Source organism: Pan paniscus, chromosome 1 (assembly GCF_029289425.2).
Source record: "Pan paniscus chromosome 1, NHGRI_mPanPan1-v2.0_pri, whole genome shotgun sequence".
In the NCBI taxonomy this organism is placed as follows: domain Eukaryota; kingdom Metazoa; phylum Chordata; class Mammalia; order Primates; family Hominidae; genus Pan; species Pan paniscus.
In genome coordinates, this window is record NC_073249.2 from 44694862 (window position 1) to 44720935 (window position 26074).

The window sequence follows — 26074 nt, forward strand, 5'->3', positions numbered from 1 at the left end:
ATTTATTCATTCAACAACTGTTTCTTGAGTGCCTACTGTGTGCCTCTCATGATTTTAGAAGCTGAAAATACAGCGGTAAACAAACCTCCATGTCTCAAGATGACCACACTTGTATCTGGACTTGCCAGCTGATTAGCTCTGTTCCCACCAGGCTCGTTCAAAGACCCACAGCTTGAGGGGGCAGAGGTGAGGAACATGAACAATGCTAGTGAATTATCACACTGAGTGACCTCTAACATGCCAGGTACCGCTTAAGTCATCCTGTCCTTAGGATACTTTTCTGACCTGAAAGGATGGACCAGGTCACATCTCACCATTTATCTGGCAGCCCAGGGCTGAGTAGAAGTCTGGTGCTTCAGACAGAGAAGGGGGAAGGAATCAAATTTATTATTGAATACCTATTATGCACCAGTCTATGTGAGGAACATTACAAAAGTTATTCTGTTCAGTTGTGCTGACAACCTTCTAATGTCTGCATTACCATTGCCTGTTTCCTAGCCAAGGAAATTGAGGCCTGGAGAGGAGAAACCACTTGCTCCGGGTCATATAGATCTCCATTTTGAAATCACTTATATCTGCAGTTGATTTGGTCCTATGATATCTGTGACATCTGGTAACTTGTACACTTATACTAAGGCTTACATTCTAACCTAACTTTTCATGGGGCCTTATCTCCCAGTTAGACTATTAATATGTATAAGGATTTGCTGAACGGTTGTGTGAATAAGCTTTCTTAAGTGATCAAGGAAGGCTTCCTGAAGGAACTGGGACCCTGAATGGGGAGGCAGGGAGGGCAATGACTTTTCCTGTGTCATCCTACACAGGTATGTGACAACTTGTAGGCAGGAAGTCCCTCACCCCACACCCCACCTGCATTCAGGTAGAATTGACTCAGGGTCGGGATATAGAAGCTTGATCTATGGCCCATCTAATGAATAAATGTCACTTGTGTTCTTAATCTATATGGCTTGGACTCTTTATAAAAGCTCCAAGATAAAGGATGGGGACTAGAAGCTTTCAAGCCTACAAGGACTCCAGGGAAGGACAAGGACCATGGTTGGAGGCTTGAATGGGGCAGGAATGGGGAGAGTGACCAAGGAACAGAAGAGAAGGAAGACAAAGGCAGAAGATAAACTGAGAAACAAAAAACACTTTGGACAAAAATGAAGTAGCTAAAAAAGACAACAAAACAAAACCGAAGACAAGAGATATGCAAAAAAGACAGCAGCATGTGATTAGATTGCTGAAAGGACGAGTCAGAAAGATGCCTTTATCTGTTACTTTCCAGTGCGGGGCCTGGGTCTCCGTGGCCTACAGCTCAGAGGCTGAAATTTCACCAAGTTAGCCTCAATCAGGCATTTGCTTATTCAGTCAACCCATCTTTTCTAAGTACCTACTGTGTGCCTGGCTCTGTGCTAGGTGCAGGGGACAAAGAGACAGATCAATGTCCCTGCCTTCAAGGAGTTCACCATCAGAGTAGAGATTCTAGAGCCACACAGCTGGAGTTCAAATCCAGGCTTCACCACTTCTAGCTGGGTGACATTGAGCAGGTCACGTAACCTCTCTTCGTCTCAGTTTCCTCATCTATAAATGGGATAATAAAAGTACCTACTTCATAAAGCTGTCATGAGGACTACATGAGGTGATACATGTAATGAGCTTAGAACAGTATCTGGTATATATAGTAAGTGCTATGTAAGTAATATTATTATTGTTATTATTATTAGATGGGGGAGTCAGTCCCATAGACAATAATGAAACAAGTGTTGGACTATAGGGATAAGCAGATAAAAAGGCGACTCTCGGCCAGGCTTGGTGGTTCACACCTGTAATCCTAGGGAGGCCAAGGCGGGTGGATCACATGAGGTCAGGAGTTCAAGACCAGCCTGGCCAAAATGGTGAAACCCCATCTCTGCTAAAAATACAAAGATTAGCCGGGCATGGTGGCACACACCTGTAATCCCAGCTACTTGGGAGGCTGAGGCGGGAGAATCACTTGAACCCAGGCGGCGGAGGTTGTAGTGAGCTGAGATTACACCACTGCACTCCAGCCTGAGCAACAGAGCAAGACTCTGTCTTTAAAAAAAAAAAAAAAGTGACTCTCTGTTTGCTGTTTGCAGATTAGGAAAGGGTTGCCAAATGATGTGATATTTGGGCCAAGGCTTGAAAAGGAGTCAACCAGGCAGAGATGGTGGGTCTGGGGACACAGGTGATGAGGGTATTTGGGGCACAGGCATCGTGCATGAAAAGATACCAGGGTGTGTATGTGTTCATTGCTCTTTGTGAATGTCACCATCACCGCTGACACGTCCCCCTCAGCCTCTTTGTCTCCAGAGCTGGGAGCTGGGCTTCCAGTGGGGCTGGCTGGTCGCCCAGAACATTCCCACATGTCTTGGTGCAGGGGACCTGGTGCATCCCTGCTGGGGGTTAGCCTCATGACCTTGGGCTGCTGCACGTTCTAAGCCCGCATCAAGCAGACTCTGCTCCAAACCCAGAGCTGCTAGGCCTTGCACTCTGCCTTCTGGCACTTCCTAGGGACCTGGGAGACGCCTTGGCCTGAGGGGGCTGCCTTTTAGGAGGTGAGTTTAACCAGGTTTGGTTTGGAATTCAGTTTTTTTCTGTGTGTTTCTTGCACCCACACCTTCCCTGCTACTCAGCATTTGATGGACCTGAAGCGAGTTCCAAGATAAAGTGCAGACAGAGGGTTCCTGGGGCAATAAGTGTTTCTCAGCTTCTACCTCTCACATGGTAACGACACTAATTATGATACCTAGCATTTATTGAGCATTTACTGTGTGCCAGGCACTGTGCCAACTGCTTTACCTGCATTATCCCATTAAGCTTTCAAAAGTACCCCTATTAGATAGGTAGTTAGCTCTCATTATCCCTAACCTAAAAAGCCAAGAAACAGACTCAGACTTGCTCACGGACATATAGCTAGGAAAGATCCAAGGGAGGGAGTCAGCCCTTCTCTCTGACTTTAGGACTCCTCCTGCTTCTTCACCACCCCAGAATCTGGTGTTCCTTGGGCCTGGAGGGTGCTCTGGGACATCCAGCCCATTCTCCTCCTTCCCTCCCTCCAGGAAGAAGTCCTCGAAGCCAGCCCTGCCCAAGCCAGTGGCTGCCTGTCTCCTTTTCGGGATCTTCAGAGAGGGTCTCCGTGACCTTTTTTTCCCTCCTGCTCCTGCAGGGTGTGATATTTAAGATCCAACATTGTTTCCTTCTGTCTCAGCTAAGTGCCTCGGGGCCACATGGAGCCACTATCCTCAGAGAAGCTGGACCTTAAGAGTCAGTGCCCATGGACACATGGTGGGAACCAATGGGAGGGTGGCTTGCTGGGAGACGTGAGAATGGGGCCTAGACTCCAGATAAGGTGGAGAGAGATGGGGAAGGCTTGGGATTTGTGCTGTCAGTGGGATAGCTCTAACAAGGCAGACTCGTGTGTTTCAGGAAGAACAGGTACAATTGTTCCTATTTACAAACATCTCACAAGGCAGCTTCTTCAGGGAAAAACATATGGAAGAAGGGGGCAGGGCAGTGATTATTAGCAACCAGCCTGGGTTCCCCAGGAAGAATGAGTTTGTCCTATCTGATCTTTTCAGGGGGAAGGAAAAAGGAGGAAGAGAAAAGAAAGGCAGCAAAGGTTACTTTGCTCTCTAAAATTTTCTCAAAATAAGCATTCAAACTTGGTCGATGAAAGTATCTGTCTTTGGCTTGGGAGGGCAGAGGTGGTGATGCCCAGAAGGGGGAATGACCACAGAGGGGCAGCTGGTGGGAAGCGAGACATTTAAAAGCTGTGTAGGAGGAAAGAGAGAATTTGACACTTCACCCTGCCTGCCTGTCACCACTCCTCTTCCCCTGCCTTTGCTGGGGCTCAGACAGCTTCAGGCCTCGAGCCTGAGAAAGTGTCTGCCCAGAATTGGGCCCAGGGGTTGAATGGTGGAATCTACATTGCGAGGGGACCTGCAGAATCATCCTGTCCACTGCCCATCTCGAGCGCCACCATGCCTCAGCCATCTCAGACATGGGGTGGGGCTGGAGTCTCTTCGTTCAGCAAGTATTTGTGAAGCATGTAGCCAGGCACTGAGGGCAGACAGCAGTGAATGACCAGACAGACCTCTACCCTTCAGGAGCTTTTAGTTTATTGTCTGGGGATGCAGTAAAATAGACTCATAAAGGAAATGGCACATTGGAGGCTGGTAAGTGCTAAAGAGAAAAAACAGGGAAGGGAAATGGAAGAGTCAGTTGGGAGAGGGGGAGTTTGTTATCTTGTGCAGGGTGGCTACAGAGACCTCACTGAGAAGGTGATATCTGAGGAGAGATGAGGGGGTGGCACCACAGTCGGGGCAAGCTGGGCAGAGGGGACAGCAGGTGCAAGGGCAGGGATGCAGGGCTGTGCCTGGAGAGTCAGAGGCGGCGTGGAGGCTGGCGTGGCTAGAGTGTGGTGAGGGCAGAGAGTTGCAGGAGATAAAGTCAGAGGGTCAGGAGGAGGCTAGCTCTAGGAGAGGTCTGGAGCTGGTGAGGAGGGGGATTTTTCCTCAGAGTAAGATGGGCTCTTGCAGGGTTGGAGCCTGGGGCGGCATGATTTGACTTTTTAACACCACTGGTCGTTGGCCATCCATTCCAGCTTTTCCCTCAGCGGCTAGTCAGGAAGTGCTGCCTGGTTGCCCTCTGCAGCCATTGGAGCTGTTTCAGCCAATCAGTACATCCCCACCAAGGATGCTCTGAGCACTGTCCTAGGCAGTGTGGGGTGTGAGGTTGGGAAGGCAATAAAAAAGCACAGGACACAGTCTTTACTGGTAAGGAAACCTACTGATCAGCTGGGGAGGCAGAACTTACACTCACAAGAAATAATGAGAGAATAATACCAGACAGTATTTAAAACCGAGTGCTAAACTGTGTGATTTAGACTATAAATGTTATCAGAACTGTGAGCTCTGTGTGGGAGTTATATAGGGAACGCTTCCTCAGGGGGGCGCGGCTGATTTAGGCTTGGAAAATGGAGTAGATTCGACTCTGCAGTGGGAAGGATTCTCGCACGGAGAACTTGGAGCTGGCAGGGTGAGAGGAGAGAAGGGTGGTACTGCTGGAGGGGAGGTCACTGAGTGGGAGTAAGGCAGCCCACGTGGCAACGTGCAAGGGCAGGGTCTTCTGTCTCTGAGCAGTCCCTGCCTCCCACCTGGGTTTCCAATGCCCCCTGTACTCCTTCCAGAGACACGGAAAGCCACCCTTTCCAGAAGGAAATCCATTATCCAGTGTCCTTGCCCTCTCCTGCCCGAGACCAGATGATCTCTGATCTTGGAAGTCCTCTGGCTTCATGGAGTCCCATTTCCAGCTCCGGCCGTTGTCCCAGGTCTGCGTGCTGGGAATCTCGGCCTCTTAGTTCACTGGTGTCTGGAGCCATGTTCTCTGGAATTCCCTTAGGCTCCATGTATCTACCCAGGCTGCAGCAGCTTCTCTTCTCCCTTCCTTTCACTGCCTGGGTGGGCTCCTGTTTGGTAGGTTACTCCTATAACATTCCTGGTCGTTTCAGATATTGTGAACTGGAAATAAAATTGCACCAAAATGAGCAAACTTCCACCCCCATGAGGGGTGAGTGTGTCCTCTCCCTGGATCTTGGGGATATGAACTCACCTCTGAAGTATAGAGAGAGATCACCAGAGTGGAGTAGACTAGGATCCATTGGTAGTGCCCTCACCCACCCAAGACATGGGGGGCGATGCTCTCCTCCCTGCCCCCAGCCCCCATGAGAAAGGGGGGCACACCCGCTGTACCCCAGCACAACCCCCTGGAAGACGCAGAGGCTGACCCTGGGGCTTTTGTCCTTATGGCTCACAATCCAGAGGAAGTGGAATCAGTTGGCATTGGGTCAGAATTCACAGTCCCTAGCCACCTGCCCTTGGGCATCTTAACCTTTCCGAGCCTCAGTTTCCTCATCTGTAAATCTGAGTTAATAACATCCACTTCCTAGGGTTGTTAATAATAATAAGAGCTAACGTTATTGAGTGCTTATGAGGTGCCAGAAGCTTCACTGCATTTATCTCATTTCGTCCACATAACGCTGTGAAGTAGATATTATTTTCCCCCATTTTGCAGTTGAGGAAACTAAAGCCTGGAGGCCATGCACAGCCAGCAAGTGGCAGAGCCAGAATTCAGCCCCCAAATCTTTCTGACTCCGGAGCCCTGATTCTCAACTACCACATTAAATGAGCTAATCTGTGTAAAGTACCTGCTACAAAGTAGAAGCTCAATAAATGTTAGTTCCTTTTCTCAATTTCGCCAGGGCCACTCCTCTAGAGAATAGGGTTCTCCTACCTCATCACATTTCTTTTCCGGGATCCCCTGGGACATATGATAGAAGTGGGAATGGGAATGAGCTGCCAGTTTATACCGAGGGAAGAAAATAAGGCTGAGAGAGGTGAGTAATTTGCATAAAATCATAAAACACCGGGGCTGTGATTAATGCCCAGGGCACCTTGCTCATAGAAGTTATTGAGCCCCACTGGGTCCCAAGCAGTTGGCAGAGGGTGTCTTGCAGAGATGAGAACAGAGGTTATGCTGTATGGAAGAATGAGAGGCCATCATCTCCCCCAGGGTCAAGAAAGAGCCTGTCTCACCTGCAGAGGCGAGAGTTGATCATTATGGGCCTGGAAAGTTGCTAGCAGAAGCAGTACCTAAGCTCAGAAAGGTCTAAGATCCTGTGTTTTCTGAGCTTAGCTACTGTATCTAGAGTTTGTTCTAAACAATCTAGGACTGTTCATGAATCTTGGAAGAGGACAGTGTTGAAGGTCAAAGTGTGGAAAGACAAGACGCTATCTCACCTTTATGACAGTTAGATTGGCATGCCTTTTGCAACAGGTAAAGTGTGCATGGGTGGGTACACACACACACACACACACACACACACACACACACACACACACACACGGCTCCATGTAACCTTGCATGGAAATAAAAATGAGCAGACAACTGCAGGGTCATCTGAATTTCAGGGTATATAGGGAATGGAGGTGAAGGAGCTGAGACAGGGCCATTCCCCTAAAACAGTCCTCATTCTTTCCTCCCCGGAGACCTCTTTTCTGGTGGGCATAGAGACCCATCTCTCTGCACAGCCCACAAAACAGCCTAAGCCTGCCAACATTCACCTCTGATGGGCAGACCCAGAGTTCCTCTGCATATCCCCCATGGAGAAAAGGAGAAGAGCTTAGGTCATAGTGCATCAGAACTGATGGCAACAGGAAGCGCTCTGGTTCTGTGGCTTTCAAACATTTATAGAAGTTAATCCATTTTTCAATGTATAGTAGGCAGAATAATGGGCCCCCTAAGATGTCCATGTACTAATCCCTAGAACCTGTGAATATGTTATGTTCCATGACAAGGGAGAAAGAAGATTGCTGATATCTGGCTTAAGAATAAATTATCCTGGATTATCTGGGTGGGCCCAGTGTAATCACATGGGTCCTTTAAAGATGGAGGAAGGAGGCAGAAGTCAGCATCTGGGTAATGCCATGTGTGAAAGGCTGGACCTGCCAGTGCTGGTGTTGAAGATGGAAGGGGCCATGAGCCAGGGCCTGTGGGCAGCCTCTAGATTCCTGTCTAAGAAGCTGGGAAAGTCCAGGAAACAGAGTCTCTCCTCCAGCCTCCAGAAAGAAACACAACCCTACCGACACCTAGCTTGAAGCCGGGGAGACCCATTTTGGACTTCTGGCCTCCAGAACTGTAAGAGAATACATCTGTGTTGTTTATAGCCACTAAGTTTGTGGTCCTTTGCTCACAGCAGCATCAGGAAACTAAATACAAGGCAAAAGCCAAGCGGTGGACCAGAACCCAGTTGGCCTCCTTCTGACCTCCCAGCCACCCCGGAGGGATTGCTTCAGAACTCGGTGGCTCCGAGAAGCCTGGTTTGAAATACAGTGTGTCTGAAATGCAACCTGCGAATTCTCCAGACAATGAAATCGAGGCCCAGGAAGGAGTGGTTTTGTGTGAGGTCACGCTGAATTAGTGGATGAGCCGGGAGTGCAACCCATGGTCCACTCCTGTTTTGTCAGAAATCCCAGATGCTTACATGAATTCTCTCATGAACTCATCCATTACAACAATTGTATGTGTATATTTTTACATTTTCAACAAACGTGTGCATATAAAGGCCCAAGCACTGTGCTAAGAACTGGGCAGAGGCGACGTGAGCACTGGCGCAGGAAGATGAGCAGCTCTGAGTTCCAGTCCTGACCTCAGCCCCTTCCTGGGCCTCAGCTTTCTCCAAACATCCACAGCCAGCCCAGGTTGCTCAGATCTGTCTGTGTTCTTTGTCCTGGAACTGGTCACCAGGTGGGCTTTCTCACAGTCACCTGCTCTGAGTGGAGACACAGCTCTGGGAAAGGAGAGGACCCAGCCCACTGGCCCAGGCTGCACCTGCCCTCGTGAAGCTTATGCAGCATTTATCACCCATAACAAGCTGCAGGTGGGCAGGACCCAGGGCTGTGGGAGGGAAGGGAGAGGAAAAGCAGGAGAGGCAGAGCCTTGCCTAAAATCAGTGCCCCAGTAGTGCGTATACCCTCTGCCAGGCATTTTGACCTTCCCAGCTCTCCCTGAAACACACCTGAGCCACCGGCCGGCCCCCAGGGCTGCCAGCTCCCCGGTGTTGGTCTCCATGGCAACCTCACATTTGCCGTTCTGGTTTCTAATGACTTATTGGCATGTGTGGTAATTTGCAGAGCTTGGCAGGAAGAGCTGGGAGAGTAGTGAGGAGGGGAGGGGAGGCAGTGAGGCGGACTTGGCAGTTGGTGGCAGGAGGGGGTCAGATTTTGGATGGGGACAGAGGCACACTTATCCTGCCCCACCCTTCCTAGTCCCTGCTGAGTAACATCCAAAGTAAGGGAGCTGCTTCAGGTCCAGGGCCTCCCCTCCCTGAGGAGTATTGGCTCTCTGCAGGCCCCTGAGAGGGAGACAGATGGACAGACAGATGTGCACAGCTGCTCACCTGTCAGGCAGATTTGGGCAGGCATGGGGGGCTGACAGCCGCATTCAAATGTGGCAGGTCAGACCACTCATGTTTTCCACCACTCTCCTATCTGTTTCCTGGGCCCTGAGAACAAAAGGGTACCTGGGCCCAGGAGTCACTTGGTCCTGTGGGGAGAGGGGTGGGAGTAGAGTATCCAAGGACAGATCCTTGCTGCTTCTAGGCCTCTCACACACTCAAAGAACCAAGCAGGGCAGCCCTAAATGAAATGCCAGATCACTTGGGTAGTGGGGGAAAGCAGGGAGGGGGAGAACCCGCCTAGCAATCACAGGGGCTGAGAGGAGCAGGGGCCAGACCCCTCTCCACTTTTCTTCGGCAAAGCTTAGCCAACCTCAGAACAATTTCCCCAGGGCAAGGCAGTGGGAAGCCTCAGATTTACTGTGTGGCTGCAGTCTTCCTGCATACAACTTTGCTGCTTCTGTCTCTTTCGGTCACTCTTGATGCTGCAATCTGTTGTGCATTTGTGGGAAGCAGCCTGATGTGCTGAAGAGAGCATTTTCTTGAAAGTTGGATCCATCTGGGTTAGAATCCTGTGGCTTCTGCTTCCCAGCTCTATGACCCTGGACGTGTCTCAGTCTCTCGTTGAGCCTCATTTCACTTATCTATAAAATGGATTTAAGACACCCAGTTCACAGGGTTGTGAAAATGAAACCAGCTCATGCTTGTAAAATGCTTGGCACACAGTAGGTACCAATAAATATTAAAGAACTTAAAAAGTCATCTTTTAATTATCTACCCAAATAAACAGGAATAATGTGATGGATAATTTAAAGAATTCTGATAGACTTGGTAGGGTATTGTTTTTTAAATATTTGAGAATAGTCTTCATTTAGTTCAGTAAATGTTTATTGAACATCTACTGTGCGCAAAGTACAGGGCCAAGTGGGTCTTTCCCGGTGTTTTATGATTAGGGTGAATTTAAGTTGCTGGTGCATTCTCTAAGCATATATCATCTGACAGAGGGAGAGGGAGGGCCCTTCGGAAGGCTAGTAGCAGAGAGGGGGTGGCCCTCGGTCAACCATGTATGTGGATCTTACGTGGATCTCTGAGAAGTGGCTGGCCCTAAGAGAAAGACCTGCATTGTGAAGGCTCTGTCTGGATGGTGTGCAGTGAGAAGTGTGCTGCTGCCTAGCTTCTGAGAAATGGTGAGTCTGTTTTTAGAGCTGGATGAAGCGGATGATTGATAGAACTAGTGGGTGGTCGGTCACTCCTTCACTTTCGCAAGCTGCTACTGAGGCTTGAGGGGGCCGGTGACCACCCAACTATCAGCTGGAAGAGGAGCAAGGTGCACCTGCTCTCACCTGGGCATCTGAGCAGATCACAGCTCCCTCAACTAGTGCTGGGAGGGAGGGAAGGAGAGCAAGAGGGAGCTAGGAAACTTGGCTTCTATCTCTGCCAGCAGATGGACTTCTGCCTGCAGCAGGAGTCTGTCTGTTCTTCTATCAGCCTCCATGCAGCCTCCTCCAAGACGGCGCGACAGAGATGTGCAAACAGAACGTCAGAGATAGCTGGGGCCCTGGAGAGCATCTGTCCCACTGCTTTATCACCGTCCTCATTCACATTATAGCACAGAAACACAGTGATAATGGCTCAGGGACCCCAACTGACCCAAGGGCTAAAGGGTCATGATCTCAGCACACCTGTACCCATTTGTTGCTCCCTAGCCCCACTTGGGAAGCCCTATCTTAGCCGGTCCTCCCGATCTATTTTTAATCTATGAGAAACTTAAGCAATGGGGAGGGGGAAGGACTTGAGATCACATAGCGTATTAGTGCCCTTGGGACTAGACAGAAAGCTCCTAACTTCTGGCTTTGTGCTATACCTACTACCTCTTCTCAAGACTCCTTCTTCCACTGATTTTCCTGATCTTTCACCCTGGAGGGGCTACTTCATGTGCAAGAGAATGTAATGTCTCTAAGACACGATTATTCCCCAAATCTCGCAAAATAAGGCGACATCCTCCCCACTCACCTTTATTCTCACTAGCCACCCTCTTCATTCAGGGAAGCCTTTGGCGTGTGCCCATAGACCTTTTCCCTTTCCAAGTGTGTGTCTGTCCATCATCCTGGGTGAGATTAGTGACGATGTGGACAGCTTCTTCTACCCCAGACCCAACAGTCCCTTCACAGGCTCACCTATCTCAGCCACTCACTTGCAAGTTCACACTCTGTATCCTGCCATCCCCTGAAAATTACCTAGCAGAGTACCCAGCTTTCTGGTCATCACCTTCTACACCTTTTAGTCTCCCAGCTTGCTTGTCCAAGGACTCCCACACCACCACTTATTTTTTAGCCAGTCAAATTTAGCAGTGGGAGGGTTGTATGACACCCCCACTCTTTAATCTCTTTGGGACCTTTGCTCCATTGGCACCTTTGTTTTTTTTTTTTTTTTTTTTAACCATCAATTACCTTCCTCTGCCTTCCCTTCTCTGAGTCCAGATAGAGGCCATGGTCCATCATTTTAAAGAATCCTCCTGCCAATATCCTAAACTCTCTTGAGCTTCTGTCTTTTTATTGTCCTAGTTTGACCAAGTCCCTGTTCTGGATTAATTGCTCTATCCGCTTCTTTCTACCTGCATTCAGGAATCTGGACCCGCTGGGACACACACACACACACACACACACACAAACAGATTGCTACTTCTACAAACTCACCATCACCAACCCAACTTGCTCTTCAAAAGTGCCTGGTGTTCCTACCACGTTCCTCTGGTTCTGTCTCCCCTCAGTCTCCACAATGACTATTTCACACCTTCCTCCCCAAACCTCCGCCTCCACCCTCATGCTCAGCTGAGGACCTCACCTCCCACTTCACAGAGAGAGAGAAGTCACCAGGCAGAACTCCCCAACTTATCCCCACCAAACCCCCAAACTACCTGCCTCTGGGCCAGTCCTCTCCTCCTTCCCTCCTGTGTCTGCAGAGGCCACAGCATGGCCATCACAGGCCAGTTCTTCCACCACCCATGTTCTAGATCCTCTCCTCTGCCTTCTCAGAAACAGCCTTCTCACCATGCTCAAGTTTCTCATGTCTTCAACAAGCAAAACAACAACAAAAACCTTCCTGAAGCCCGACTCCACTTGCTGCCACCACACTGTCTCTCTCTCCGTACAAGCCAAATGTCTGAAAGGGTTGGCTGCAACAGCATTCTCCATCTCTGTGCCACCCACTCCTTCCCCAGCCCTGCTTCAGTCTGGCTTCCTCCCCCATCACTCTGCTGAAGCAGCTCTCCAGATTGCTAAAGCCAGGGAACATTTTTTAGTTCTCAGAAGCGTTTTCCACTCATTTTTTTTTGACACTTTCTTTTCCCTTGGCTTCTCTGACCCCACATTCTTGGCTTCTCTGGTACTCCTGAGTCGTCTTTGCTGACTCATCCTTCCCGTCTTGATCTTTAAATGTTGGTGTTCCTTATGGTCTGGCTCAAGGTATTCTCTTCTGATTGGATACTCTGTCCCTGGGCCATCTCAGCCACACGAACGGCTTCCGTTGTCATCCACATGCAGATGACACCCAGCTTCCTAGTTGGTGTCTTTTCTTCTGAGCCCCATATCCTTATATTCACCTGCCTAGTTGACTAAGCTGGATGTCTCAAGAAACCTCAGACTTGACATACTGAAAGCCAGAGTCGTGATTCTCCTGCTACATCTCCCACTGCCTTCTCACCCGCTGCCTGATCCTCCTCCAGTGCTGCCTGTTTTGTGAATGGCATAACCTCAAACCTCAGTTCTGCACGCCATCAACTGGGAGTCACTGTCAGCTCTTCCCTTTTCTCTACCACCTTACATCCAGCCCATCACCAGGCCCTGTCTACCTCCTAAACAGCACCTGGGTCCATCCACTCCACTCCTCCCCATCTCCACAGCCTCCACACTAGTTCAGGCTGACTTTGCCTTTTCCTCAGGCTGCTGGAATCACCTTCTCATTGGTATGGCTGTATTCACTCTTGCATCTCCAATTGTCAGAGAAGCCAAGGGAAAAGAAAGTGTCAGAAAAAAACAAAAAAAAAACAAGAGTGGAAATGCTTCTCAGAACTAAAAAATGTTCCCTGGCTTTGGTGAGTGGGTCTCTGAATTGCTGCTGGACTGACCTTTTAAGGACACAAATCTGACCTAGTCACATTATGTTGTACTCTCAACACTCTTAAGTGATTCCCATGCTCTTTAGGATGGCCAGTGGGATGGTTCCTTGTGGCATCTGACCTGTGCCTGCACTGAGGCATCCCCACTCCCCTCCCTCACGCTCTGCACTCTGCACCCTGGCCTTTTTCAGCTCTTTGACTGCTGAGCTCCTTTTGGCCTCATGGCCTTCACATGTGCTGTTTCCTGGCCCTTAATCACTCTTCCCATCCCTTACTTCTCCTCCCTAAATACTAGCTATCCTGCAGATCTCGGCTCAAGTAGCCCTTCCTTAGAAAAGCATCCCTGTACCTTCAGAATTTTACCAGGCCCCAGTTAAACACTCTCACAATGTCCTGTATGCTTTCTTCATAACACACATGATGATATCTAATTATACAGTTAGGTGCTTATTAGAGAAATGTCCATCTATGCCACTAGGCTGTGACTCTATGAGGGTAGAGACCCTATCTGTTGTATTATTGTATCATTGGTGTCTGGCACAGATTTGGCTTCCAGAAAATCTTGGGAGAGTGAATTCATCCATGAGAGGTCTTTAAATACAAAAAGGATCCATGAAAAAGTCCGAAAGGAAAGCTATTCCTTGTGTGTGGCATTGGTAGACCAGAAGACCATACTCCTGCTCCCTTCCCTTCCCTGTCTTTCCCCAACCAAAGATTCAAAAGTCATTCACTTTGAATTTCCAGTGTAGGCTCCTCCTCACCAATAGATTTTTCAGGAACAATAGCATTAATCTTTCACATGTGAAAAGCTGTTTACAGTCAGGCGCAGTGGCTCATGCCTATAATCCCAGAACTCTGGGGAGGCTGAGGTGGAGGATCACTTGAGGCCAGGCGTTCAAGACCAGCCTGGGCAACATAGTGAGACCCCATCTCTACCAAAGATTTAAAAATTAGCCAGGTGTAGTGGCCAGAGCCTGTAGTTCCAGCTACTTGGGAGACTGAGGCAGGAGGTTCGCTTGAGCCCTGGAGGTCAAGGCTACAGTGAGCTAGGGTAGCACCACTGCACTCTAGCCTGTGCGACAGAGTGAGACCCTGTCTCAAAAACAAGAAGAAAAACTATTTACAACCTACAAAACTCTTTCACATATATTATCGTGTTCGATTTTTTTCTTTGTCCTTAGAGCCACACCCATGAGGAAGCTGGGGTGTGGATTATGATCACCTGTTTCACGGTGAAGCAAACTGCAGCCCAGAGAGGAGTGATGGCTTGCCCACAGTCACATGGCTGATCAGTGAAGAGCTAGACTTGAGCCTGGTACTCAGGCCCCACTTCCATGCTCTTTTTTGAGACAGAGTCTTGCTCTGTCACCCAGGCTGGAGTGCAATGGCGTGATCTTGGCTCACTGCAACCTCTGCCTCCCGGGTTCAAGTGATTCTCCTAGCTCAGCCTCCCAAGTAGCTGGGTCCACAGGAACGCACCACCACACCCGGCTAATCTTTGTATTTTTAGTAGAGATGGGGTTTCACCATGTTGGCCAGGCTGGTCTCGAACTCCTGTTCTCAAATGATCTGCCCGCCTCGGCCTCCCAAAGTACTGGGATTACAGGTGTGAGTCACGTGCCTGGCCTTTCCATGCTGTCTCTACTGCTGCATATCCACGCTTTATAGAAAAGAGACTGCTGCAAGTTCAAATTATACACAGTAGTGGAAGGGGGAGTGGCACCACAAACAAACACCACCACCCACAGGGACTGGGAAGAAGGTGGATCTGGAATGTCATGTGCAGTTTGGTTTGGAGCAGACCAAGTTAGCTTGGTGGGGCCAGCACTGGCCTCTTGCTTTTCTCAGATCTTCATAGGTCTATGAGGATTCATTCCATGCCAGGAATGGAGTACTCTGGAACAGGAGTGCCCAGAGAGTCCACAGAGTGAGGAATGAGGATGGTCAAAGCTGAGGGAAGACAGTGGCTCCTCACCGCAGACTCCAGGAGGATAACGTGCAAGCTCTTGAGACATGCACACCCTCCCTGGCCTGGCTTCTGCCTACTTTGCCAGCCTCTTCCTCCAGCCCTCACTGCCTCCCAGATGCCCAAGTTAAAGCAGTTGTCCCCAGTTGCTCAGCCATCTCATGTGGCTTCACACCTCTGAGCTTTTCTCAGACCGTTCCTTCTGCCTGGGTGCTCTTCATAGTCTCCTCTCCTGGCTGACTCTTACCAGACTTCAATACTCAGCTCTAGTGGCATCTTTTCCAGGAAACCCTCCCTAAAGCCCTGAGAACTCCTCCCATGAACTGAGCACAGTCAGCACATTCTATTAAAAGTCTCTCTTTGCTGGGTCTTTCTCTTCTGCTGGATTAGCAACTCCTCAAAAACAGAGACTGTGAGCTATTTATATGGGCACTCCCAGTGTCCCGCATGTAGTAGTAATAAAATCACAACATATATTGAAGGTTTACTATGTACTAGATGCTATTTAAGTGCTTTATATTAACTCGTTGAATCCTCAGAATAACCATATGATGTATGTTTTGCACCCTATTTTTTAAATTGTTGTTTTTTAACCTTTTAAAAAAAAGTATGGATTAACTGGACAAGCAAAGAAATGTACAGGGAAGTCCACAGTACCCTTCATCCAGCATCCCCCAGCGCCAACATCTTGCCTAATTATAGTGTAATGTCAAAACAAGGAAATTGACATTGGTATAACCCTAGAGTTTATCGGAATTTCACCAGTTATACATGCACTCCTTTGTGTGTGCCTGGTTTTGTGTAAATCCACCACAATCAAGCTAGTTAACCACACCATCACAGGACTCCCTTGTGCTGCCCCTGTATAGCCACGCTACCCCATCTCGCACTCTGTCAGCCACTCAGCTATTCTTCATCTCTATAATTATGTTGTTTCACAGTTGTTATATAAATGGGAACATTGAGTCTGTAATTTTTTGCTGTTGGCTTTTTTTTTTTTTTTTTTTTTGGAGACAGAGTTTCACTCTGGCATCCAGGCTGGAGTGCAGTGGCATGATCTTGGCTCACTGCAACCTCTGCCTCCCAGGTTCAAGCAATTCTCCGGCCTCAGCCTCCCGAGTAGCTGGGATTACAGGTGCGGGCCACCATGCCTGGCTAATTTTTTGTATTTTTAGTAGAGACTGGGTTTCACCATGATGGCCAGGCTGGTCTCAAATTCCTGACCTAAAGTGATCCATCTGCCTTGGCATCCCAAAGAGCTGGGATTGCAGACATGAGCCACTGCGCCCAGTGGCTTTTTTTGTATTCAGCATAATTTCCTTGAGGTTCATCCAAGTAGTTGCCTATATCAGTAGTTAGTTTGTTCTTTTTTGTCACCATGTAGTATAACATGATAGGGATATGCCACAATTATTTAACCATCCACCCACTGAAGGGCATTGGCATTACCTCGTTTTGCAAGTGAGAAAGCTAGCTGGCCCAGGATCACATGACTAGCAAGTGGCACTTAATAAATGTTTAGCAATAAGCGCCTAACAAACGTTTATTGTACGAGCTCAACTGAATGAGGGTACTTTACGCTCTTCACTTAGCATCTAGCATGGTGTTTTACACATAGTAGGTGCTCAATAAATGTTTGCCAGTGAGGATATGGATGAGATGGCAATTTATATTTATATAACTAGCATCATGACCAACTTATTCCTATGCCTAGACATTCACAGGAGAGGAATATGTCCCTCTCAATATCTTACACTTTCCGTTTTACTTAGAATATCAGGAAAGGAAAATTGGGGCAGTAAATATGACCACATACAGGGCTGGCATTTTATTGCCTAAAATGCCCAGAGCTTTTGGTTCCAAATTAATATATGCCATCTTTTCATAGTATTTTGCATCGAATTTGCAGGTTGCTCATTTTATCAAAATGCAAAGCAACCCTTCCAACTCCTGCTTCTTCCTGTACCACCACCCTCCCAGCAGGTGCTGGGTCAGGCTGTGCCAACGCGGTCTGCAGAAACAATTGGTTGGGTTCCGAAAGTGTCCATGCTAAGCTGAAAAGTCTACTAGGGTGTTTTTGCTTGTGGAAGCAGTGAGTTATTTTCACTCTGCGGGGGCCTCAGGAGGTTTAATTGCAGAGGATTTGTGGAGCTGTTGGAAGTCCTTAACCTCAGGTGTGAAGAGCCAAATGTGATTAAGTGATTGGAAAGGAACCACACGTTGGACTAGTCTCTGTCCTGGGCACAGCGCCCAGGAGATGGGCTTGCTCGAGCAGCTCCCACTGTCCCTTTGAAGAGTGAGGTGACAAGAGAGCCAACCCCAGCCTCCAGGGACACATTGGAGATAAGTGGGGTCTCCAGGGTGGGCCTTTCACAGAGAGTGCCCTGTGGCGTCAAGGGGAACCCATGGTTTTGGCCAATCAAGGCCTTACCATGGGCCACAAGAAGGAGGGACAGATAAAAAGGGTAAAACTGTGGGTCTTGACCTCAAGCAACTACTAATGATGTCGACTCACCCCTAAAGCAATTAAGGGCTGGCTGTGGGGGTGCTCATACCTGTAACCCCAGTACTTTGGAAGGCGGAGGTGGGAGGATCACTTAGAGCCCAGGAGTTCAAGACCAGCCTGGGTGACAGAAGGAGAACCTGTCTCCAAAAAAATAAAAAGGAAAAATGAGACTTTAAAGAAGTTTTGGCCTTTTGGTGGGCCATGTGGGATTGTGCCCTGAGACCCCCGGGAATGCATGATCACTCTGTTGTTAGGGGCAATTCTTTTTAAAATTTGTTTTCTTTTTTTTTCTTTCATGTCCATCTGTGATCCAAGTTAGGGGCAATTCAAAGGAGGAGTTGAAGCATTATCTTCCTAAAGAGAATGGAACCCCACCTGGGAAGACGAAATGGACTGCTGGGGAGGATAGACTGGTGAGGAAGTGGGGCCAGTATTGGGGTAGAGAGGGTGACGTGTCTGATTTAGGACACTGTTCTAGGGACTCATGGGGAACTTTGGTATTTTAGGGAACTGAATGGGATTTGATTAAAGAGCTGACCATCAGGCTACTGCAGAGTGTAATGAGAGACCAGATAAGGCTGTAAAGAGGGACCATAATGGGGAGTGGAGGATGGGCCTGCCAGACGGCAGAGGACTGACCCCAGAGGGAGAATGGGCACCAGGCAGACGCAGAAGACGGGGAGGGACTTCCAAGAAGGAAGTTGGTAGCGTGGCAGACGAGCCCATCAAGAGCTTCCCGAGGCTGAAAGCTGCAAAAATACTGTTGGATTGAGAAGAGCTGTGAGATTGAAAATTAACTCACAGGGGCTTAAGCAAGAAGGGTCTGTGCTTAGAAGGAATCACAGGTGAAAGGAGTGTTTTTATCGTTATTTTTAAAAGTGGAGAGAGGGTAAGCAAAGGAGTGAGTTTCCTGAGGAGGTGGGAAGGGATGAGGTTGGTTTTAAAATTCCTCTTCCCTTAAGTCAGAGTGGAGGGAGAGAGAATGAACGAGCTGCGCAGAGGTGTGGGAGGCACACTGAAGGAGGGCAAAGGAGGTCACATCACCATCTCCATCGGCCTCAGGAGGTCAGGCAAGGCAATCTGTTCTGAGGACGGGGTGCAGGTGGGGAGCACGGTGAGGGGCAGATTCAGAAAAGGACTGTGCAGAGGTGCCGGGGCAGCTGCAGAGGAGGAATAAAGGGATTGCAGCAGAGAGGATTGGTTGAAGCTGGAATCATGAATGCATAATAGTGCTGGCGGCTTCCGTGTTTTCTTCTGCAATGCTTTGTGGGGAGACAAACAGAGCTGGGTGGGGAGGATTTCTAATTTTTTAATTGAGGCAGGGGCAGCAATGACCTCAGTAACCTTCCTCTCATTTTGTGGGGCCTAGGCTGCCCAGCCTTCTGCAGACAGACACCCTTCTATCCCCACCAGCCTGGCCTCTTCCTGTGGGCAGCCCAGTGGGGAAGCCCACTCACCTGGCTTTGCTGTCTGGGGGAGCTCTCCACTTTTCACAGCTTGTGGTCATTTCTCCTTGGCCTGACGTATCAGTGGATCCGGTTCTAAAAGAGTCCCATTTGCCCTCCATTGTTCCCTGTGCACTGTTTTCATTTTTCTCCCCTCGTCGATCTTGCGACAGCAGCGTAATAGCCTCCGAGAGGGTCAGACTGGGAAGATGAATGCTGGCCTGTGGAGGACTGCATCCTGCCTCTCCATTAGTGAGGTAATGGAAGGCAGGGAGCAGAGAATGGATAATCCAAGGAAACACAAACAGACACAACAAGCAGCGCACAGGATAACCTACACAGCATTTCCTCTTGTGCTTGGAGTGTGCTGTGATGACTTGAGTGCCACCGATTTGCTGGTCTAATTAGGTCTGACTTGGACAATGTGGATTGCATTTCCCAGGGTAGAGAGGGCAGTGAGGAGAAACCAGGATGGGCTAAAAATGTTTGCTTGGGGAGAAGCCACCAAGTGAAGGATCCCCGTGTGCATGCACAAGCAGACAGGAGAGCCTGTGATGGCTGCCACTATTTGAAGACTTGGTGCATTAAATGGGCCCAGATACCCACAGGTCACCCAAGAACACAGCTCCCTACTCAGTGTACTCCTCACATGTTGTGTGTTAACTCCTTCCCGGCCAAGTCAACCAAGCATAATGGTTGGGAAAGTTTCTCATGAGTAGTGCCAGGGTGGTGATGCGGTACAGTTTATCTCTGTTCCTTGCTGATATGCTCCAGGTCCATGAGCTGATGCCTCCAGGTACTTTCTGCCAGAGGAGCCATGAAGACTCCCAGGGGCCACTGCCCTGCCCTTCTGCCCAGTATCAGTTGATGCTTCCTTGGTGCCATTGGCATCAGTTCATGGTCCAAATGGGGGTTGGAGGGGAGAGTCCCTGAGGCAGACAGAGGGCAGATTATAGAAGTAATAGCCTAAAAGCCCCCTGGAAATGAACTATTTGAGGAAACATGAGTTCTGGTCTCCATGTCCTATGTAATCTCGAGCTGCTCACCAAAGCTTTCTGGGCCTCCATTTCCCTTCTGAGGCCTTTTTTTTTTCCAGCTCAGTCCCCTGAGCCATCCTGAGAACAGAAAGGAGTTTAGTTAAACAAGTTTCTAGTGATCATGAAACCAGGCTGTAAGTAGGGAGGGACATCTTCAAATTCTCCTGGGTTTATGACAGGGCTGGAGTATGTTTTCAAGTGTCCAGATAAGATATTGTGGCAAAGTTACTCATCAAATGTGTATTTAGGTCCCAGTTCCCAGATACTTATCAGCTATTTGACCTTGGACAAGTTGTTCTTTACCTGAAGACTAATTGTTCATCCATAGAACAGAACTTATACCTGCCTCACACATGTTTGTGAAAATCAAATAAGATAATTTGTAAGAAAGCATTTTGCAAGTTCATAAATGTCCCATCACTGTAGCAGGCTGAGAGGGAGAGGTAGCAGGGAACATGAAAAGATCGTGGGACTCGAGTCATATGGAGCCGAGTTCAGATTCCACTGTGAGTTGTGGCCTTGGACAAGTTGGTGAACTTCTCTTAGTCTTAGTTTCATCATCTGTAAAGTTGACATAAGTAAATTATGCCAGAGAATTACTGGAGGATTAAATGAGATGGTGTTTGTAAAGGGTCTGGCATATGGTAGATGCCCCTGCCCCTTTTCCCACTCCCTGTATGTAGCTCCCCCTCACTATATCCTAGCTCTCCCAGGCCCTCAAGTCAAGGACAGCTCAAGTCATCATTTGCCCACATTTTCAAATGCTCAGACTATCCTGGTATTTGTCTATGGAAGTGCCACGTTGTCTACACCCTCCCCAAGGTCTCACCTTTAGCTGTGGGTCTTCAGTCTTGGGTTCCTTCTTCCTGTTGGACAGAAGGTGCCTGCTGAAGATACAGATACGGAACTGATCACGTCAGTCTCCAGACCCTGCAGAGGGATCAGGCTATTCCATGAAACTCCACATCTGCTGGGGTCCAGCTTTCTGCAGCGGCTACCTTTCCTGAGCCAAAGCCACTCCATGAGGTTTGCCCAGCCATCCTGGGGCAGGGTGCCCAGGGTGCAGGGGTGCAGGGGTGCAGGAAAGCGTTCTTTGCTCAGAGAGATTCTCATCCCTGATGAGAAGATCCACTCCCTGTCCTGGTCCTTCTTAGCCCAGAGAGCAGCCCCTCGTTTCCTGCTACCGCTTTTGCTGTCCTCACCGTACTTTCTCTATGCTGCAGCATAGTCAACCTCTAACCCTCCCTGCCAAGGGCATCCGGGAGCCCTCAGCCACCCAGCTGCCCCTCATGGCTCCCAGGAGGATGGCGCTTAGGCCATCTAACTGGGCAGATGTTCAAGCCCCTGTGTGGTCTTTTCTGGTCTGTGGAACACCTGTCTCAAGATCAACCTTGGGGGTGTGGGGCACTCAGATGCAGATTCCCGACAGCACTTCAGACCAACTAGATTCCAGGCTGGCCAGAAATCTGCATTGTAGATAAGCTCCCACAGGATTCTTATGTACAGGAAAGTTCGAAAACCATTGGTGTGACTTTTCCCCCCATTTTTATTGAGGTAGAACTCATATAGTGAAGCAAACAAATCATGTGGGCAACTTGAGTTTGAATATGGGGTATACAACATCCCCATATTACCACTCCCAAATCAAGATATAAAACAACATGTAGAACATTTCTAGCCCCCTAAAAGGCTCTCTTACACTCAGCATTCTAGCAGCGTCGACCTAGTTTAGCCTGTTTTTGAAATTCACGTGAATGGAGTATTTGTATTCTTTTGCTCCACATTGTATCACTTCTGCCCACTCTTAAAAGTACAAACAACTGCTCTTCCATCCCATGTACCTTACCCTCTTCTGATAGAGAGAGAGAAAAAAATTAATCAATCAATCAATCAACCAAATTTTTCAGGACCTAGCCCTAACTCCCTCTCATTGCAGTTTCCTCCATCCTCCCCTCCTCAGGCCTTGGGGAGATCACATTCGGCCCCCATCCTCCAAGCATTAGTGCTTCCAGAAGCCCAGGAGCCGTCACCGATGCTGCTGTGGAGGACCTGGGCCCACTCCCCTGCCAGTCCCTCTGTAGACAGCTACTGGGACACTCATTTGTAGTATATGGCTTGCCAGAGAGTCCAGGCACATTCCAGATGAAATTGGCCAATTTAAGCTACAAATGAAAAGACAAATGAGATGGAAATTGCACAGAACAAGCCTGCTTCTCATCAGGAGGTATCAGTCCTGACATTCTGAGTTGTGCAACTTATTTAGGCCTCTCCCTGCCACCACTGAGGTCAGAAGGGCTTTCCCAAGGATGGGAAACACCACCTCCTTCACACGCACAGCCAGGCAGAAGAGCAGCCCAAGAGGCTCTAAGACGAAGTGAGAGAGAGAGAGAAAGAGTGTGTGTGTGTGTGTGTCTGTGTAAGGCGGGGAGAAGAGGGAAAGTAGAGGACACAAGGCAGATACCTCAGAAGCAAGGCAATAAAGAAAGAGGATTTATCATTCCAAAAAGGAAAAAAATATTTTGGACATCTGCTATTTACTAGGCCCCATTCTAGGTGTTCAGACTGACAAGATGAACAAGACCTGCCCTTAAGGAACTCCCAGTCCAGAGGAGGAAAAGAAAGAGAGATGATGGGGATGACAACAGAAAAGGCAAGGGGAGATGGAGGCACATCTATAAACAGGAGGAAGGACAGCTGGAAGGAGAAACGAGGGTGGACGGGAGACCTGGAGAGGAGCAGGAGTCCTGTGAACAAGCCAAGGGTATGGAGCTTGGCCTGCTGTCACCCCCTGGACCAGGAAGAAGCAGCCTTGAGAGTCCTCTGGAAAGAGACAGCTCACAGATGCCTTTACAGGCATCAACTCATTGGTTCTTGGTAAAGTGTCAAGGAGTGGGCCTGGCAGGGAGTTCACCAATCCAGTGAATGGGGCAAACCAATAAACAAAATATCTGGATGATGGCTTATTCTCTATTATGTAAAGAGGGGTCAATGAGCCAGGAGTTCTTAGTCCCTGGGTCTCTGTCTTATCTACTATTTTTTCTTGAATTTAGTGAGTTTCAAAGAGTCCAGGAATGCAAATTTGTTTTCGTATGGATCCAAGCTAAATACAGTTTTAGTAATAATAATAATAGCAAACACTTATAAGGCACTTACCATGAGCCAGGCTGTTTTAAACACTTCACACATATGAACTCATTTGCATAGTAAATACGCTGGGGAAAAAAATCCTACAATGCATTTCAAAGCCAAACACAAGTGACTTTTGAACTATCCGTCACACACACACACACACACACACACACACACACACACACACACACCCGAAAGTGGATTATGAACTGTTGACTACCTTAAACCTCATTCTCTTAGGTGGCCGTAAGACAGATGTCCTGGGAGGCTTGGTTTGGAAAGCCGTTCCAGGAGCACTTGAATAATTCCAGATTTCAGTGGGCCAAACAGGCTTACCCTCTCCCTCCTCCTCCTCTGAGCTGGAGCACTTCAGGCCAGGCTCCATGCACGGTGCTCAGGCTGGATGAAGACCCCGGAGACTGTCATTAGGGTAAGTGTGGCCCTGTCTCCCGGGACTGCTCCCTGTCCATTACCAGAGCCAGAATCCATGTGCATTGCACCATTGTGGATGTTGCTAAGCCTAATTGCTACCAGGGAACTAGTTTCCATAGTGACAGAGGTACAGTAGGCCCTTGACATTCTCAAGGGATACATCATAGCCCTTCATGAATCCGTGGATTAGAGACTACCACATAATTTCCCCCATAAAATGCAGTAAAGTATGACTGAGAAATGTAATGAGGATGGCTATTGAGGGCAAAGTCACCCAACTCTCAGCTTGCCAGGAGGTTCCCCTGCTGGTCTCACAGCACTGGCAAGTCAGCATTACATACTATTTCATGTCAGACTGAGGTTGGTCATAATGGCAGAAGCTACCTTATGATAAACGGAGAATACCAGTGACTGCCACTTTTGAATGACAGTAGCAAGGAGGGACTTCTGTTTAAACATGATGGACTAACATCTCTGGTGCTCTGTGCTGCCTCCCCAAACCACACTACAAGTAAAGGAGTAAAAAAGATGCAGGCCCACAAGGGCAGGGGAGGAGATCAAAGCGAATAAGAAATGTCAGTACAATTTTGGAACTTGAGAAGGTAACTGACTTGGCTTGATAGAGAAAGAAAAACCCAGAGACTCCCAAAGAGGGGAGTCAATGAGAAATGGGCAGATTCCTGCTATAAAACCACAGAGAGGCTGAGAAATGGTTGGCATCTGAAGACAGGGTATGGAGTAGGGCCAGAAACAGGAGAGTGATACCTCAGATCCCTTCCTCACCCCATGTCACCCCATGTCTGTCCCTGCTTTACCCTAGAGCATCCTGAAGAAAACTTTGCTCTCCAAAGAGACTGAACCCAAAAAGTGCTGACTTGGGGATATGGGTACAAGTATGGGTAGAGATGAGGCAGTATGTTGGAAAAGTGAGCATTTGCTCAAAGTTTCCAAGCCAAATGGGGAAGCCTTTTGGTCATTTCTTCCAGTTGGGTCTAAAAATACTGGTAGTTGGACAAGTGATGATATTTGGGAGACCCCCTTCCTCTCAGTTAAGCCCTGCCCGTTCCAATCGGCTGTAAATACGAACCACTGGCCGGGCACGGTGGCTCATGCCTGTAATCCCAACACTTTGGGAGGCCAAGGTGGGCAAATCACTTGAGGTCAGGAGTTTGAGAACAGCCTGGCCAATATGGTGAAACCCCGTCTCCACTAAAAATATAAAAATTAGCCAGGCATGGTGGCACGTGCCTGTAGTCCCAGATACTCCGGAGGCTGAGGCAGGAGAATGGCTTGAAACTGGGAGGTGGAGGTTACAGTGAGCCGAGATTACGCCATTGCACTCCAGCCTGGGCGACAGAGTGAGACTCAGTCTCAAAAAAAAAAAAAAAAAAGAACCATTGGCTAAGGCTTACTAGAATTTTGAGGGAGGTGTCTAATATTTAAAAAGCATAAGCCAAAATAATAAATAAAAACTTGAAGAAAGGAAATACTATGCAGGGAGCAAAAGAAAAAATAAAAACCATCATCACCACCTCAATTTATATCCTCAGAGAGTTGAGAGACGACATTATACCCACAAAAGAAGATCATGGGGCCTTTTTAAAAAATTGAGATAAAATTCACCACTTTAAAGTGTACAATTTGGTAGTTTTTTATATATTCACAAGGTTGTACATCCATTGCCATTATCTAATTCTAAAACATTCTCATTATCGCCCCCAAAAAACCCCATACCCATCAGCAGACACTCCTCATTCTCCCCTTCCCCCAGATCCTGGCAACCACTAGTCTGCTTTCTGTCCCTATAGATTTGCTTATTGTGGACGTGTCATATAAATGGAATCATACAATTCGTAGCCTTTGTGTCTGGCATCTTCCACTTAGCATGTTTTCAAAGGTTGTAGCGTGTGCCATTACTTCGTTCCTTTTTGTAGTTGAATATTATTGCATTGTATGGATATACTATATATATGTGTGTGTGTGTGTGTGTGTATATATATATACATATATAGACACATAGATATATATTTTGAGATGGGGTCTCACTGTGTCACCTAGGCTGGAGTGCAATGGGGTGATCTCGGCTCACTGCAACCTCCGCCTCCCGGGTTTAAGTGATTCTCCTGCCTCAGCCTCCCAAGTAGCTGGAATTACAGGCCTACACCACCACACCCGGCTAATTTTTGTGTTTTTAGTAGAGACGGGGGTTTCGCCGTGTTGGCCAGGCTGGTCTCAAACTCCTGACCTCAGATGGTCCACCCGCCTCGGCCTCTCAAAGTGCTGGGATTACAGACGTGAGCCACCACGCCCGTCAGATATACCGTATTTTTTTATCCATCTATCAGTTGGTAGACATTTGGGTGATTTTTATTTTTTAAGGAAGATGCAGAGAACAAGTTCTTGGAGACTTAAAATATGTTGTTTCCTTCAATGAAGATGATTACTTTGCAGATGGCGAGGGTCCA

At 48.3% G+C, this 26074-nt stretch overlaps 1 protein-coding gene across 4 annotated transcripts in view; it reads left to right on the forward strand.

Annotated features, from left to right (window-relative positions):
* The window catches only part of LRRN2 (leucine rich repeat neuronal 2), a 68526-nt gene that overhangs the window by 2705 nt on the left and 39747 nt on the right, over positions 1 to 26074 (forward strand). For 2 of the 4 annotated variants that reach the window (XM_055109272.2, XM_034944631.3), the window contains exon 2: positions 17882 to 17979. The exons of the other annotated variants lie outside the window; for them this stretch is intronic. The gene's annotated coding sequence lies outside the window, so the exon portion shown is untranslated. The remainder of the gene's footprint in view (positions 1 to 17881; positions 17980 to 26074) is intronic. 4 annotated transcript variants of the gene reach the window in all.